General features: G+C 32.2%; 1 protein-coding gene across 1 annotated transcript in view; it reads right to left on the reverse strand.

Moving 5' to 3' along the window:
• Window positions 1-19,239, reverse strand: part of LOC149569006 (uncharacterized) — an 82,902-nt gene that overhangs the window by 61,108 nt on the left and 2,555 nt on the right. The window lies entirely within an intron of this gene.

A 19,239-nucleotide genomic window follows, 5' to 3' on the forward strand; every position in this document is an offset into this window, starting at 1 on the left:
CATCTTTAAGACTGTGTACCTTTACTGAGTCTGGAAGGAACTCAACTCTATGTCCATCTCCGAGCTGAGTGATTTGGTAGATTGATAGGAGATTTGAACTTAGGTTTGGAACATAGAGAACATTTTGAAACTCTCCATTTTCCATTTCCATGTTTCCTTTCCCTTCAACTTCCATTTTTCTATCATTCCCCATGAAGATGTGCGGTACCTTGGACTGTGTCATTGAAGAAAAATCTTCCTTTGAAGAACCCATGTGATAAGAGGCACTTGAGTCAAATATCCATTCCTTTGAAGAGTTTGCATTTTCCATGAAAGCTTTCCCTTTGCGCTTTTAATCTTAAGAAGACCCTTTATCCTTATAAGCATTAGGCAATGGAACATTATCTTTCTTCATGATGTTGGTCAACTCATAAATCTTCTTGAGATAACACTCATGCTATTTATGACCTGATTTCTTGCAATAAGCACACTTCTTCTTCTCCTTATTGTTGTCCCCCTTCTTATTGGAATTTGAGGACTTGCCTTGTTGATTGGATTGTGGTGTTGTCTTTTCTGCATCCTCTGATTTGTTCTTCCACTTCTTCTTACCCTTTCCTTTATTTGAAGACTATCTAGCTGAACTTTGAGAACCCTCATTGTTGGCCACCAATGATTTAGACTGAGGTGATTTGAGAATCCCCATGGATTTCAACTTCTTTTCTTCATCATCCAACAGTTTAGCATATTCATCAAAAGTGACTTTCTTATAGGCAAACCTTAAGGTAGTTTTTGAGGTGTTAAAAGAAAATACAAATGTGGAATACTCTTATGACAACTTGTTATGTATGAGATAGACCAGTCTTTCATCTTTGATAGAACTCCCACAATCAGTAAGCTTTGTCCTTAGTTCATTCACCTTGATGATGAAATCCTGTATGGAGTCATATGGCTTAGGATATAAGGAGACAAGCTCATTTTCAATTTTGAAAACATCCTCTTTAGACAATTTACCATAAAGGTTTTCGAGGGTATCCCAAGCTTCCTTGGATGTAGAACACTTCTTCATTTGATACATGATCTTATCATCTACCCCCAAACATATATCACCTAGGGCTTTCCTATCCATTGCTACCCAAGCTGAAATATCACTTGCTAAAACTTTATCACCTGTTGGTTTAGGAAGAGTACCATCTACATATTGTGAAACTCCATTATGCATTAAGTAATACGAAATTTTTATGGACCATGTGGCATAGTTATGAGGAGTTAATTTAGGAAACTTAAAGTTGCCCATAATGTAGAAAATGAAAGAAACGTGTAGAAAAGATAGAACACAACACCAAGAACACCCCCCCTTTTCACTAAATCAAGAAACCCCCCCAAAATAGATGCTTTGGGCACTTTATTAGTAGTGTGATTAAAATGGGCCACTTGCCAATTTTGGCCTTCGTGGACTTCTAATTTTTCTTATTACAACCTCTAAATAGATTACAAATTTGGAACTTTCCAATGTGCTACAATTTTGAAGCATTACAAAGCAAAGAAATGTCTTATTGCTGAAAGTGAAACTTTTTTCCACACAACTCTACAATCAAATAGCAGATTTGGAAAGTAGACAAAAAATAATGCACTTTCAAAAAAAATGAAACCTATTTTTGACTCTAGATGTTCCTGTACAGAGCATTTGAAGTTGCAAAATGCAGGATTATGCAGGTACAATCGCCAAAAAAAGAAAATTTTGACAAATCCGTGAACCAAAACTAGAAAAGAGCTACACCACTAAATTTTGTAGGAAATTTTACCCAATTTCAAAAAAAATTGCACTTGATTTGGAGTTCGAATGTTCAAGTTATGACCTCCTAAAGTCAGACTACAAAAACCAAAATCAATCTGGAGAGGGGTTGCATTAGCAAATGATTGGGTTAAATTTGACAGTCATATGGCCATCATAGTAGTTCAAATTTGGCCAGGAATGATTGTTAGATGGCCATCAAATTTAGGCTCATGGATTGGATGACATCAGCACACCTTTAAGCCCCTAATTACGTAAGCATACATAATGGTGATGTCACTGTACAGATTCGTACATCTGTACTATATATGGAATGTATGGATAGGGGCAGAAAAAAAATTGTGCCTTGCTGATTTGGTTGCTAATTAGGCACTAACATAGGTTGACTGTGTCGCTGATTGGGTGGGTAGCTAGCCTTGACTGTGCTTTACACGATGGCAGGTGGGGGCGAATGCCACATGGCTAGCGTACTATCCTGCATGGCACAAGTCTGCGCTACAAGTGACACATGTCAAGTGCAGGGTTGCTCGATTTTTTGGAGGAACTGTCGAAATATACCTACAGTGCGCAGAATGCACCCGCGGGAGCAGCGATGTGGAGTTCCTCTTTTGCAGTGGCTGGGATGTTTAAATATGCACCAAAGGTATGATTTGCACAACCAGAAAAGTTGTCGAGTTTCTATTGCCGGGTGCTGGGTTTTATTTGGCAATCACCGGTGTTTACAACCTTTTATCCCACATGCATGGGTCGTTGGAAGTGATGGTTGTTTAAAACAACCACATCATGCACCACATGGTAAATGAAACTCGCCAGATGTTGCCTGCCTTTGGCCAGAATTTGGTTGGGGGAAATTATGTGGATGCCACCATGTGATAGAAAGGTTATGTCGTGGAATATGTGGACATGCCGAGGTTGGATTTATGCTCTGCTAGAATTTGCATGGGTGGCCTAGATTCCGTTGCTTATTCACCACAGATTTATGGTAGTGTTATGGCTCGAATTATAATATAGGCCCGTTGTATATTAATGTTCCTTGCAATAAATACCCAAAATATAGAGCCGGGATCTGACAGCCTGGTTCTCTAATAAAAAAAAATTCTGCCTGAATGCCCTATTGGGCAAATAATTCTGAAAATAAAATCAAAAAATACAGAGAATTAAAATAATTCAGATTTGAATAACTAATTAATTAGATCCAAAAATGATCATACCCAAACCGCAAATTGGGGCCTTTGGGTTCTGATTTGCAAATTTTTTTTGCCTCACGATCAACTTTCACCCAGGATAGGAAAATTTATAGTCGATCTTCACCAAATCGATGTTCTAGATGCAACGACAAGGTTAGATCTAGCTCTAAATGCTCTCAATTTTTGTGGATGCTTCCGATTCAGGTTGAGGTGTGAAAGCATGAATGGTCTCAAACAACTATGTGTAGAGAATCTCCCTCAGCCCTAATACCATGTAAGAATTTGGCTTAGGCCAGAATTCACCCAAGACCAAGGAACTCAAACACAAGCACACAGTAGACCAAAATAGAGAGAGTATGATCATAATGACGATATTCATTCAATATGCCATCTTGAGAGTACACTAGGAGTGCCTGTATATAAAAGTCTCAAGAGAGCTTCTAGAATGCATAGAAGTCAACATCATGATAAGTCATACAACTAGACACATGTCCACTAGATATGGGTTATCCTCTATTAAGCATAGAATTAAGTGCAATGATGTGAGGATAAGCCTACAATGGTGTAGCACGCAAATCAGTGGTGTAGACAACATGTGCTAAATTAGGAGTGCGAATAACTGTGTTGTCAACATGACAACTTAGTGAATGATGCAAAATCATGTGTTATAGACACCATGTGCATAATTAGGGTTGCGTAACTCGTGAGAGTTCACAAACTCCTAAGTGACTCACCTAAATAACTAACAAAATAATGCAAAATAATTAAATAATTCATTAACCTAAGTAAACTTAAGTATGTGTAATAAGTAAATACTTATTTACACCAACAAGGACCAACATTCCTATCATTAAGAAGATTTTTAAATATCTAGATGTACTAGAAAATAGGGAAGATGCTTGTAAAACAAATTTCATGTTTTTAAAAGAGTTTGTAAGTTCTATATTAGTTGTTACTAGTGTTGTACCAATAAGCTATGGGGGAAGGGTTCCTCCTCAAGACACAATAAGTTGGAGGGTTCCTTATTTTTATATCTTATTTGTTGAAGTTGTGTGTTCTCTCTCTATTGATCCCAATCTTCATATACAAGAGCCCTAATTGATGATAGTATAAAGAGGCACAAGGATGCTCAAAATATTGTTCTTGATAAGATTATATCTAATTGAGTTAAATCATCTTAAGATAGTAAATATTGTGCTAAAGTTTAAAATTATAATGTTAAGGATGGATTGAAGAGAATTTTTTTGAAGAATATTGTATATCAGTTGAACTTGAGAGTGGATCACTAGAAAATTCATTAGCCTTAGACTTGAAGACAAGGTTGATTTATCATAGTAGGGTCAAAATATTCCTCCTACTGAGTGTTCAACATTCAAATGGTGATGTTAAGGATATGATTGGAACTTACAAGTTTTATCTACAACTTTCATATGCCAATTTATTATAGTGGAAGAGAAAGAACAGGATGACTCACAAACTATTCTTAAAACCAAATGCCCTAATGGTCATAGGAATACTCTTAAGATGCTCCTAGCATGAGAATGCCCTATTTATTTGGCCTTTATCAAAATAATTGAGATAGTAACCATGTGAGATTTAATATTGAAGAGATTTTTCATGTTTCTAGTGAAATGGTATTTGGTGTAGATGATCTAGATAATGGTATGTACACAAATGTGAGATTTAATATTGAAGAGATTTGTCATGTTTCTAGTGAAATGGTATTTGGTGTAGATTATCTAGATAATGGTATGTACACAAGTGAGGTGTTAGTAAACAATTTCCCCCTTCACAACCCATCCCTTAAGAGACTAGAGGCAGACCAAAGGTGAAAACATTATAAGCTCTAGTGGCTATCAATAGAGCATTCTAAAGGAAAATAATTAGAAGAGGACAAGTTTATGAATTGTAGATCCCAATTCAAAAAAAAGTGAATGATAATATTATTCTCAAGTGTTTTTACATTCTTATGATAAACAATGAATTACAACCCAAAAGTTTAGATGGTAAAAATTAACTATATTTCTTATAGAATATTATAGGCCTCGAATCCACCAAGAGGAAGTCCATTGTTAAGTTCATTCATAGTAATCATTCAAAAGAAACCATTATTTTGAAAGAACTAAAGCCATAGGGTTTATGTTGGAAACTGACCATAAGATGATTTGGAGAGATTCCACTCAAGTCGTAACCAAGCATGAGAGAGGTAAGGGTGACACCACCCAATTGATTACAAAAAGTGTGCTAACCAGATCAAACAAAGTGGATCTTCTCCTTGTAATAGATGCACATGGGATATTATTGATAATGGGGATATCTTTTTTCAAGTGGGCTCCAACCATGCCCCAAATGGTAATATGGTTATATGGAACTTGTGCTAGTGTATTTGTCATTTGATTAGATCTTCTTTATCAGTAGGAAAACACAATCTATCAAGAAAATTTCTTGAATGTTTCTTCAGTAATAAACTATGAGAAATTTTTAAAATCGATTACATAAGTTCTAGAATGTTACTAACCAAAAATACTAGTTATAAATGTTGACCTTATGGTCAAATCATTTCTCTATTAGTGACTTAACACTTAGTCAATTGGTTTCATTGCTATCAAGCTCTACAGTTGCTACTGAGCTTATCGTACTTCTAGCAGTGTTAACCAAGTGTTTCAGTTGCCACCAAGCTAATCAGTCAGACTATAGTTCATGATGAGCTTCATAGTATCTGCCAAGCATCTTAGATAGTACAGTGTTAACCGAGCTATGTAGTGTTTACCAAGCTCATGGTGTTAACAAAATGAAGTCATCCTCGACTGCGCCATGTAGTGTCAACCAAGTAATTCAGTATCTATCGAGTTTCTCAGTGTTCACCGAGCTATACAGTGTTGAAAAATTGGATCTGCAATTGGCCATGGATCAACTCAATAAAGTGAAGGAGCAGCTCTCTCAATCCCTAAAAAGAAGAAAGGATCTTTCAGCACACATGAATGACAATATCTACACTGAAGAAAAATTGAACACATTTGTCAAGAAATAAAGTTTAGATGAAGTTGATGTAGCAATCACAGATCTACTTGAAAAGAATCCTACTCTTCATGAAGAAGCTAGAAAGTTGAAAAGAGAACAAGAAATTCAATCAGTCATATTATGTGCAGTCATGGAATAAAAAGGACAAAGCCAAAGAAGAGATAGAAGAAAAGGATAATGAAATCAATCAACTATATCTTCAGCAATTAAATCTGATTAATTAACTCAATGATGCAAATCAAGAGGAAGTATCAACTTGAGGACAAAAAATTAAATATTTAAGAATGATCTTAGCATAAAGGGGCAAACCAATGAGAGGATAATGAATTCACAAGAAAGCATGGGTCAACTGGATAAGAAAACTCAATTCAGACACAAAGGTAAAGTTGGATTGGGATACATAGAAGAAGGTGATTCATCTTAACAAAGAACTAAGAAGAACAAAAGGCCTACATGTAGTCATTGTGGAAAAATAGGTCATACATAAAACAAGTGTTGGAGCAATGGTAAATCAAAGTTTAGTGAAACCTAAGTTTGAAGGAAAGTGTCACAACTACAACAAACAAGGACACAAATCTTTAGAGTGCAAGACCAAGAAATGGATACCCTAGGTAGCTATGGAAAAAGAGGGCTAAATAGAAAAAGCTCAGAGAAGAAAGAAAAAAGGAAAATCAAGTGCTTGAGGATATAAAAGGAATATTTATTGATGCACTAAATATTGAGGTTGATGAGAAGCAAACAATTTTGGGTCAACTTGTTGAAGTTGTTTGCAAGTACAATGAGGAGCTTAATGGACAAAAAAAAAAATTTGGAAAGAAAGTTTGAAAATAAAGTTTCGTAGAAGGTAGCATAGAAGTTAGCTATTGACCAAGTAGAATTATCTACTATTCTTGCTACACTTGAAACATCTGTAAATAATGTTCTTTCTCTATTTGTAAAGCTAAGTGATGTATCTAAGTTTTCTAAGGAAATAAAAGACAAACTATCCAAGATAGATGAGGATATGAAGGCAAGTGCACAACAATTGTCACTTGATCCTAGTTACAACTCTGTACATTTTGTAAAGATCATATACTTGTTAGGTCTTTAGGTAGAATTATTAAAGGAAGAAGCTAGGATAAGGGCCACACTTATAGATATTCAAGGCACGATCCTTCCCAACATGAATGCAATGCAAAAACATGTTGCACATGCAAATACATTGGTCCATGATAATAATTTCTCCATTGTTGATCATATGATGGAACTTTCGGTGAAAGTGTAGATAGCCTTGCATGCATCAAAGGTATTGCAAGAAAATTGGGACAAGACAATGACAATCATTTTGAAGGTAGATAGCGATTTCTTGTCACATTTTGGTATTAACTTGTAAATATTTTACACCTTTGGCATTTATGTCAAAAAGGGGGAGAACATTATCATACTCCAGATATATGTATGCGAGAGAAATATATGTATGGGGGAGTCATAATAAGAAAGGAAACACATGTACAAACAACATAAAATATGTCTACAAAATAAATTTTGAAAGAAAAAAAAAGAGAGCAAGAGGTTAGTGAGCAACAACAATAAACAATAGTCAAAACTGAGTTGAAGACCCAAATTATGGGCAGAGGGAGTTTTGACATGTATTTTGAACATTCAAATTTTTGGTATGATAAGTGTTTTTTGTCACTAATGCCAAAGGGAGAGATTGTTGAGCTTATGGTCAAATCATTTGTCTATTAGTGACTTAACACTTAATCAATTGGTTTCATTGCTACCGAGCTCTATAGTTGCTATCGAGCTTATCATACTTCTAACAATGTTAACCAAGTGTTTCAAATGCTACTAGGCTAATCAGTTAAACTACAATTCATGACGAGCTTCATAGTATCTACCAAGCATCTAAGATAGAGTATAGTGTTAACCGAGCTCTATAGTGTCTACCGAGCTTGCAGTGGTAATAAAATAAAGTCGATTTTGACTGCACTATGCAGTGTCAACCAAGCAATTTAGTATCTACCAAGTTTTTCATTATTCACCAAGTCATACAATGTTGATTGAGTTCGTACTACTTGAAGTGATCAGTATGGACTGAGCTTCAATGTTAACCAAGTGCCAGAGTCTATTGAGTGTTCACAGTGTTTGTTGAGTGTCAGAACATCACCAATTTGTCTTCAGAATCTGAGTTAGTATAGCAGTGAGCCGACTTAGAAAATTATGATGAATTTGGTATTGTAGCCAAATCTAGAAGATAGTTAAGTGGATTGGTACATATGTAATGTCTTATATCATATCCAAAACATAAGTAGAATGTATGTGAACAAGCAAGAAGTAGATGATTGCAAATTGAAGAAGGCTACAAGTAGTATAAGGAAAAGTAGAGACTTATCTATCACAATCTAGTGATCATTGTTATTCAAAGGAATCTCATTTAGAAAAATGAGTTGCAGATCAAAGATCAGCCATTGATTCATCCTAGTAGGTGCATCAGTCAAATCTTTTAACAAGATGGACTTAACAGACTCATTCCAAATCTCCTAATAGAGTACATACTTCATTGTATATTGTAAAATCCTTTCACAAGGTGGACCTAATTGTCCTTATTGCTCCTAACAGCGCAGATCACCAAAAGTAGTCAATTGTAAGTTTTAACATGATAACTTTATACTACAGTAATAAAGCTTGTGGGTATCAACCCCACCCCAGTTTTACTTTCTATTTGGAAGGTTTCTGGGTTACCAATATTGTGTCGAAGTGTTATGAATATTTTATTACTTTCAATCTTTCATTCGTGCAATTAGATCAGATTACATGGTGAATGTTTAATTGGTGAACTAAAGTATAACTTTTATTGGTTCTTGATTCACCCTGCTTCTCAATCACCTAGTCTATACTACATTTTCAACAATAAAGTCTTATTGGAAAAATCATATTATTTTCTAGTTTCCTCATTTAATCATGATACTATTAATTATTTGGAAGGCGAGAAATGATGATGATTTTAATAGCAAGAGGATTCTTATTGGTTCTTTTCAATGAATCAACTTTTCCCATGTTGCCACATAGGTCGCAATGACCATGAACATAGCTGATGCAAATTTCCCTAAGCTTTTAGGAGATGACTTCTTATAGTGAAGCAACAAGATTTTTTCTATGGATATCTTTGGACATATAAGAAAAATACTAATCCTTAATTCCATAAATAACTTAGGAAGTATCATAAGAAACACAATAAAGAAGTTGAACCAACTAAATTAATGAGACATCTAGAACCAATATCTTCTTTAGTTCAAGAAGGAACTTAGAATTGAGGAAGTTAGGTCTACTGAAGATGTCTAAGTGGAATTCCCTCCATCAAGGTATTAAAATTGGTAGAAATTATGTGAAAAGAGAGTTGATTGACTATCCTTGTGGTCTCAATGGCATTGCATATATGTTATTTTCATTATTTTTTGCTCTCTATATCTTGATATAGACTAATCATATACATGTTATGAAAAATCATAGACTCTTTTTTTTACTCTATGCCTCTAATGTTACTAAGGCAATTAAAATTAGTTTTTACCAATATTTGATAATAAAAATTTAATATAATCTATGATCAGAAGATATGACAATGATTGAATAGTAGAAATAATTGTAAAATGTGATAACCAAGTCTAGACATAGCAAAAAGATAAAAGAAAGTATCAATGAATTGATAGGATGTATTAGGAAAAATTAATAATTAATAAGGTTGAAAGAAAACCAAAGCTATCCAATTTTAAGTAAAGGTAGTTAAAAAAATAATAAGTAATTCATGGTAGAAATAATTACCCAAGATTAAAGGGATGAATTCCTCAAAGAGAAAGATATAAATATACTAATTAAATAGATATAGAAGCAATAGAAGGCAATGTTTTTTTAGATTAAGGTAAAAACAAGTTTTGAAGGGGCCCCGAAACTCATTACATCAAAGAGAAAGATAAACCATTAAGCACAACCAGGTTTTAAAAGGACCTGAAACCAGCCAAACAACTAAACCAGGTTTTGCAGTGACCTGAAACCAACAGATATGACCAGTAAAATTAACCAAAAACTCTGGAATCTGAAAGGACAAACAGACTGGAGCAAAGCATCCAGGAAGGCTATCCAAACTAGATACTAGAAAACTAGAGACAAGACCATAACACCAACCCAGAAGAACCAGTCAGCATAAGGAAACAAAAGATTATCCTTTTAAAATGAGATTATCCTTTTAAAATAGAAGGCAATGTTATAGTATGCAATAAAAAAATATTATATCAAATTCTTGAAGTACTAATTCAAATGTTGCAATAGAAGAGATGGTAGTAATTAACATAGGATAAATTTCTATAGTGATAGAATAAATGGACAATGAAAGAGGAAAAATAGGATATGATAATAGTAATTGAAAATCCTTCAAATGTTCATGTTAAATGTGTGAAGGAGAAGGGCATTAAGAATTTGATTATTTAAGATGCTAAGGGAAAAAAAATTAGGATGTGAACTAAATATATATTTGAAGAACCTAAGAGATATATCTAATATAAATGATGAATACGAGAATGTGGAATCATTTATCATGATGTGAGCAATGGTAAAGTGTGATGGTAGAGAATAAAAAATATAAATTTAATACTTTTGATGAATGTGGAGTTTCTTGAGTGATTAGTTATCCCTTTTTGGATGAAAAATATACTAAGCACATTTATAATGTAATACATTTTTAGTTATAATTTTATGATTGTTTACTTGAGAAATATTTTTTTATCTTTATCAAAATTCTAGAGAGATGCTTAGAACATATCAAACAAGTGTTGTAGTCATTGATATAAGAAACATTATTTTTGATTGATAAGTATAGAAGAGTCTTGATCCTAATTTAAAATATAAGAACCATCAAACATAAGTGAACTAAAATGACTCCATAACTTAGTAACAAAATGCACTTAAATAAGTTTATAATAAAAATTTAATAAAAATACAAAGGAGAATAGTTCAAATAATCAAATTCAGGCCATAAATAATAGTAGCATAAAATTCTTTATAGTCAAAGCAAAAATCACACTGAATAAGAGGGTTACACTTATTTTTAGAAAGTTTGGTGTCAAAGAGTTTTTTTTGGGAAAAATTATTCGTCATGGGTTTCCCCCTAGTTAATATGAATTATACATTAGCCATTTTAGAGAACATTACAAAGCTTAATAAAGGTGTGGTTGAGGAAAACATATGCAATTAAGAAATTCAAGTCTTTGGTTGTGAGTCATATGCTCATATTTCTAAGAAGACAAACTCAAAATTAGATAACACAAATCTTTTCTATATCTTCATCGATCATAATAGTGATTTGAAATGTTATAAGATTTTACATTACTTGCATCAAGGAGTTTTTGATAAAAGAAGTTTTTTCTTTAAAGAATATATTATCCTTAATTTCACTAATTTTAGTTGTAATAGAACATGAAAACTATTCTATTTTAGATCAACATAAATACCTATATAAAAAGATTAGATGTTCATAAGAATTTTAAAAAGAAGAAGAGAGATTTGACGTCTTATACTATTGAAGAGAGGATATAGAATGTCCACATCTCATTATAAGCTGGTCTACTCAATCAAAATACTAGCTACAAATGTATTCTCTACATAATATAATATCTATCTTTTTAAACACACGTTTCGGTAGGCATAGGTTATTAAAGAATATAATAGGCATAGATGAATAAAAATATTTGAAATACGACCTAGAAGAAGATATGAACAATAAACAATAAGAAAAACTAATCAATATCACGTAACATTATTTGGAAAGATGTTAATTTTTTTTGGGATACAAATGTGTTCTTACAATAAAACTTGGTTCATATGATAGAGTAGAAAAGAACTTTGTATCATAGAAGTGTTCTATTTAGACAAGCGAAGCCTTAGATAAATGAAATATATATATTTTAGTTAAATATAATGATCGATAATGTTAGATGTGAAGCCTACAGGAAACTCCAAATGGTAGGAGAGATTCGATAGTTAATATTTTCCAAAAGCGGACATGGAATCTCGATCTCCAATCTTAAGTAGGTCTACCAAAACTATTCTCCATGTGATTTGATATACAATTTATTTTTCTATCATTGACGAGGCAAAGATATCAAAGAAGACAGTGGATACGAATGATGTGAAATCGTAGAGAAAGGCCATGGTAAAATAAATTAACATTAAAGAAAAATAATAGACAAGATCAAGTACCTTTTTGTGATGGATGCGAATCTATTAGATGAATATATGTTCTTAACATGAAAATTGATTCATATGGCAGCGTTGAGAAGTAAAGAAGAAGATTGATTATGAAAAATTAGTCATGGGTTAGAGATAATCAATTATGGTCAAATTTTCCTTTAATTCAAAGCTAATATCGAATTGGTTGATTCAAGCACTTGCAGTAGAACATAATTTTGAGATTGAGTAGATGAATGTGAAGATAACTTTACTTCATAGTGATTTGACTAAAAATATATTACAATTCGTGAGTCACATTGATAATCGTACAATAATTTGGCCCGGGCTTCATTTATGACAATACAAGTAGTTGAATTATGTCACTACCGTGACACTACATTAGGAATGGCACAAGACATATTTGAATTAAAAGTTTAAAAATCTCTATGTAGTCTATATAATCTCTTATATAATAGTACTAGATAATTGATGTCTTCTATTAAGCTTGGTATTTAATAATTCAAATTTATTGGTTGGTTGTACTCACTATAAGATTGATAGTAATTTTTTAATTAATCAAGTTTATGTCAAATAAAAATTGTCACTTGGTAACAAAAAGAGTTTAATTTATGATGTAATTTAACAAAATATAGAGCACTTAATGTAACTCATGTTTATAAATTTTTAAAATATTTACAAATTAGTTTTAATTTTAGTTTTTTAAAATTAAATAAAACAAATTTTCAAAAGACAGGCAACAAATAGAGCACCAAAAAAACAAAAAAAAATGCAACAAATAGTAATAATTAATCTTGACTTCTGTCTAATAAAAATTTTAGTACACTCTTTTTTTATTCTTATTAAGTGTTTATTTTTGACATATTTTATATAAAAGATTGATCAGTGTAATAATAATTAGGGAGGACAAGTTTCTCTCCTTTAATACATTATAAATATTTAAATCATATTTTACTTTCACTTGTATTTTAAGTAGTCACATGTTTAATTGTTGTCCACTACTTGATAGATAAAAAAACATAAATAATTCCTGCAAGCTCAATCTAAGGGTCTGTTTGGCAGCAGGAATATAAAAATGCTAATAGGAATACTTATTCTTGAATAGAAAATGGGGTTACATATTCTATTCTTGTTTGGTTCACCCAGAATTTGATGTGGAATTTACGGACTCAAAAATTTATGTTTTCTAAAATAAAAAAAATCCACTTATCTAGGTGGAATAGCAAATCCTCATTTTTGGGCCAAAATTGGGATATGTATTCCAGTTTTATTCCTATTCCAATTCGAATTTGGTGCATCCAAACCGAGAATTCAAAATCTTAAGAATATACATATGCCTGTTCCACTTGTATTCCCTTGCCAAATGGGCCCTAAGTGTATTTTAATTTTTTGAAGAGAATAATAATGGTAATTGAAACTTTAAGTTGATATTGAAAATATATATGTCCTTCCAAGGTATTAAGATATCATTTAAATTATCACGTAGATAGTTCCAGACTAAATTATTTTGACTAAAATTCATTTCTCATTAAGAAATTCAAATAAAACATTATATTTTTTAATTTAATTATATATTTAGTAGTTTCTAGTGAAAGATTTTTACTTAAAACTTTGTATTATGTAGGTCTCCAAATATTTTTGAGTGAAAGTATTTCATGTCCAAACCTATTATAGTGGTCAAGAGTATCACACTCGTCTGTAATTTTAGTGCTTGAGATATAAATTATAATTAGATAGAGTTATTAAATCTAATTATGGCTAGGATACAGTACGTCGCCAGAGGGTTAGAGTGAGGGCCCCTACAATAATAGGCGAAGGGGCCTTAGCATGGACACGTGTAGAACACTTGTGTTCTTATCGAAATGCGGATAGGATTATTGATTTATTGATGTCTGAATCTCCCAGTGAAATGGAGGATATGGGGGAATTATCTAGTCATTTTATAAAAAAATAAATGGGGAAGGATAGCAATTCATTACAAACCTAACATAAGCCATCGAAAGTTAAAAAGTGAAGAAAACAAGTCAAGGAAACAAAAATATGGAGAAACCAACCAAACAATCAAGCTGGAGAACAATAGATTACAGCCTATGTTAGACTAAAACTAACATCCTATCTTGAGAAGGCTTTTGTTTGGAATACTTTGTTATAATGAACGACAATCCAGATAGATTCTTCGTCATCATCATTATTATTATAATTAAAACGACGTTAAGTACGCGCTGAAAAAAAGTGAGGCAATAACATTCAAGACAACTATAATACAGTTCCCGTAATATGAAGTTTTTATGTTTTTCCCTAGGCTTTGTCCCGTTTGACTCTCGCTATCTATTTGTTTCTAGTTCTGTTTTGAATTCCATTTTCTATTTAATAGAACGCCAACCCACTTATTCATAGAAACAATAACTGGACGGAGATCATTGTTTCTCGTAAATGTCAAGAGAATATCCCCTCCTCGACTAAGAATACAAAGCGTATTAATCGTATCAGATTGAAATGTCTCTCGTAATTGTCATGCGATAACAGTCGACAATGGATTGTGAATAGACACCCTAACGCAATTACCCTTCAAAAAGATAAACGGGCCATTGGGCCTGCGAAAAATCATTAGAAAGTTTATATTACGTTTAATAAAGTTGTTTTCTATTGGGGTACAAAAGATCGTAATTTACAAACAAACAATCAATGATAATTGGAGGCAGTTAAGCATTCTACCAATGTCATGTTAATAGATCCATATGTCAGACGACTGACCAAGGAAACGCTGTCAAATATGAAATGGCAGTTTAATAGCGTTACTTTATAGTATTTACTTGATTTTGAGTCCGCTTAATTTGATCTGCTGTGGTGCCGAGCAAATTTCCAATAAAATGAAATCGACGGGCGGGTCGTAGGAATCAGATCGAGAGAAGAAAAGGCTAAATAAAGTATTTAACAATATAAATGCGAAGACAAAGGTTGGCGTACATTTCAAGGCACAATCCAGACCGTGCAAGATTTCCTAGTCCCACTAGAGCCGCCTGGCCCACATCGCGTTGAATTGAAATAAAGGAAACTTCCTTCCCAGCATAAATAACGTAATCATTACGCCATTGTATTAATCCATTTCTTCTTGCCAATGCCATTATACATAATTGTTTACTCTTATTGTGTGAATGGGGCCTATAATTTTATTGTTTTGAGAGAGACATGAGCACAAATGAATGTCGATTACGGTCGCACGATTTTAGGGTTATGTTTATTAAACAAAACGCGTGATTATGAGTGCGGATAATTTAATGATAAAGATTAATTCTTACTGCCGAATAAAATACCGTTGTCAAAGACGTCCGAAAATTACAGCTGTCCTCTCCCTGTCATTTCAAACGTACGAACGCGATTTTATTGCGGTTTCTTTTACAGACTTGGTTTGATTTAGTACAATCCGTAAAACCTTGTCTAAGTGTAGTGCAAATATTCATCCTATCTAATCTGCAGGTTATTTTTCCTTTCCTTCCAATTTCAGACGCGTTCGTAAACCATAGTTGGCTATTCATGGTCTGAAATCTCGAAACGTATTATAAACCAAATAGAGTGGAATATAAATCTCACTCATATAACATAATTGCGCGCATGGCTATTGCCTATCCACATACATGTGAACACTTTTGACAGCCTGGCACGCCTGACAATATTCTGTTGTTGTTACATTGTCCAGAAGCTTGATCACTTTAAGGGATCGCATAAAATAATTCTTCAAGTACTAAATGCGGCGGAGAAGTTATCGGGTCCGCCAATGATTCCATTCCTCCTTAATTTACGGATGGGTTGACGCGGTAATGACCACGCTTTTATGTGTTCTTTGTTTTAGGGTTTCGGATAGGCTCTGCATGATTTAAGGAAGGCTAGACTATTAAGCGCCTAAATGATATTATAACATGCGTAAACTGGCTATTAAAAACATTTTATTGTAATGGTGATAATTTTGCTATCAGAATTAAGTGCTGTTTTTTTTAGTTAAATTCATTGATCTATATTTTATGACTAGTTGTTTACTCTAAGCCAACCTATTTCACATGAGAATGAATGAAACACTCAGCAGCTATGCGGAAAAATTTCTCCAACTTAACAATTGATGAGCTTAAGGGGCATTCTAATGAATGGTTCATAAGGCACAACACTTGGTGCTGGTTTTGTCAATGGAGTTTCAAGTAGAGCAGGTTCAACCATGGAGAAAACTCTATAGTTAAGTGTGCTCAAATTCAAGTAGTACTAGGATGGGCAACCTCCCAAGTAGTCTCGCCGTTTCACCACTATGAGCATCACCTAGATTGAATGAGTGCCAAGTGTTCCATTCATTCTCATGAGAGATGGGTTTGTGTGAAGCACTACTCATGAAATATGGTTCAATGAGTTTGACTCAAAAACTACGTTAGATCTTGATAGCAACAATTTAACTTGTTGTAGAAAAATATCTCCTACTTATGAGGAGATAATTTTGTGTAAAAAGTGATTGGTTCATTTAAAAGAAGAGCTCTATAGAACTCAAGTCCCTCATGAAATAATAGATTATTGAGATTTTCAAATGTTTTTAAAATTTTAAATAAAATCAAGATTGTCAAAATAGAAAATAATAAAATCTAAAATCTTGAAATTGGGAAAGTATGATTGTAGGCAAACAAATGCTAAAAAAGTCAATCTAAAAACATAGGTCTAGGGAACGACATTTAAGAGATTGTTAAGAAGAAGAGTTGTGACATGCATAGTAGATTTGTTTTAATGGAATTGTGAATAAATTATTTTGGCATCGATCCCCATAAATTATAGAAACTTATATTCATATATAAATATTTATTGAAGCCTAAAAAATATTCTTTATGTATTAAGGAATGTTAATTGCAAAAAAGTTCAATTTAAATTAAAGAGAATAAGATATAAAGATATAATGTTTGTAGACTATTGACTAGCTAGGACTTAACACAAACAAATATTATGTAATGTGGATTTCAATATTATTTTACTAATTTTATTTTGCTAGTGTTGTATTATTTATGAGAGTGAGGAAATGTTATAAATAAGATTTGGTGACATTCTATATGTATATGTAGATATATAAATATGGATGGTTATATACATCTTGTCTTTTAAAATTTCTTATAAATTTTTAATCTTTTAATATTATTATATATAATATAATTATATACTATCAATAAAATTAGTCATACAAGTTCTACAGATATTCTCTTTTATTTTGTTTAACTATGTATGATTGTAGACTCATTCGGTAATAGTTAAAAACTTTTTATAGCTATTTTTCACTATGACATTTCTAGTATAGGTGAAATTTAAATTTTGTTTAGAACAATGTATTTAATTTTAGTAAGAATTAGAAACAAGTGCAAATAAATACTAATATTTAGCATTGTTAAATATATTCATTTATTTAAAATATTTTAATCAATTTAAAACAATTGACAATCTTGTTAAATCATATTATTTTAAAAATTATCATATAGTATAAGTAGTTGATTGAAAAATGGTCTTAAGTGAATTTCATTTTTAAAAAGATTTAAAATGTAAAGGAAAAAATTCTACATATTGAATTTCCAATATTTTTACTAATTGTGAGTTAGAAATATTTTAAAATTCGTTCCTCAAAACTATATGTTATATAAATATTTATTTATTATATGCTATTATCATTCGTAATTGAAATTTGAATAGTTAAATAAACTAAATATGTATCATACATTTATTTATTTATTATTTTTTAATTTCTTTAAAATCTATCTGATATGGAAGTCAGGCACTCAGTCAGATTTGAATTCTGATAGATTCTTTAAGAACCTTCCAACTTCAGATATAGACCAAAGACCATTGACAATTTCTAACTTCAGTTTAATGAAATCTTTCATAATGATGTTAATGAACTAGTAATAGAATTGATTTGCGCTAATAATGTTATTGAAGTAGTAGTAGTGGAGTTAATCGACTTGGTAGGCAATCTACTGAAAACAAAAATATGCCGTTTGATGAAGCATAAATGTGTGTAACAATTCATGAGATTTTAATTCTCTTCCGCTTATGCTATCAATTAATTGTAGTGTTCGATTGGTTGAGAGCATTGATTTACTTTATTTCCTCTTCGAAATCTTATAATTGTAAATTTGGAGGATATCATTAAGCTCAAACATAACTTTCTGAAAGAGCAGAAAATTGCAGCGGAACAAAAATGCTGGCACTATAACTCCAGAAATTCAAACCCTTCATAAAGCATTTTCTACATTTTACCTTTAGACCTTAAAGACTGTCGTACTGATGGTATATGGGCAAAGGATAAATTCGAGGTATATCAATGCTTTACTTAAAACTGCATGGAAAGCTTGGGTGCTATTGAAATAATTTCTCCCAATCAACCATATAGAGAGATGAGATTATTTAAATTACTGTAATTTTGGGTATAAGCACGATGGAAAATTTTGTAGGTCGAACCCAACTGTTGTACATATAGCGTTTTAGGAGCCCGGGATTGGGTTGAAAGTGTATACCTGCGTAAAAGCATGGAATAGCTATGGTCACATCATAACATAATTTAAACTATATGTTTTTGTTGATATTGGAAACAATGGTTCGCCACTTTATAGCCATATTCGTTTGTTAAAACTATCAATGCTCGATACAGTTGAAAGAATGCGGACGATAAAATGGATTAGGTAGTTTTATAAACGTGAGCTAAAACGCGTCAAACAAAGCCGATCGGTTGTATTTATCCAGTAACAGAGAGATAAAATGGCATTTTCGTGGATTTAGTGTTCAAAATTGTAATTAGTCAATTGTTCGTTATGATGTCTTTTTTGTTTCAAAACCGTACTCTGTGGATAAATAGTCGATATTAAATGGTTTAAACATCATACTAAAGCTTGATTTTTAAATTACAAGTATTAAATAATCAAAATTGACTAATTTTCCAAACTTAATTTCTTCCTTGGCATATGATGTTTAAAGATGGCAAGTAGATACATTGTCTTACAAAATCTCTCTAAAATGTTGTGTGCAGGAAAA

Source organism: Cupressus sempervirens, chromosome 3 (genome assembly GCF_028749045.1).
Source record: "Cupressus sempervirens isolate cs-2001-9-10 chromosome 3, ASM2874904v1, whole genome shotgun sequence".
NCBI lineage: Eukaryota > Viridiplantae > Streptophyta > Pinopsida > Cupressales > Cupressaceae > Cupressus > Cupressus sempervirens.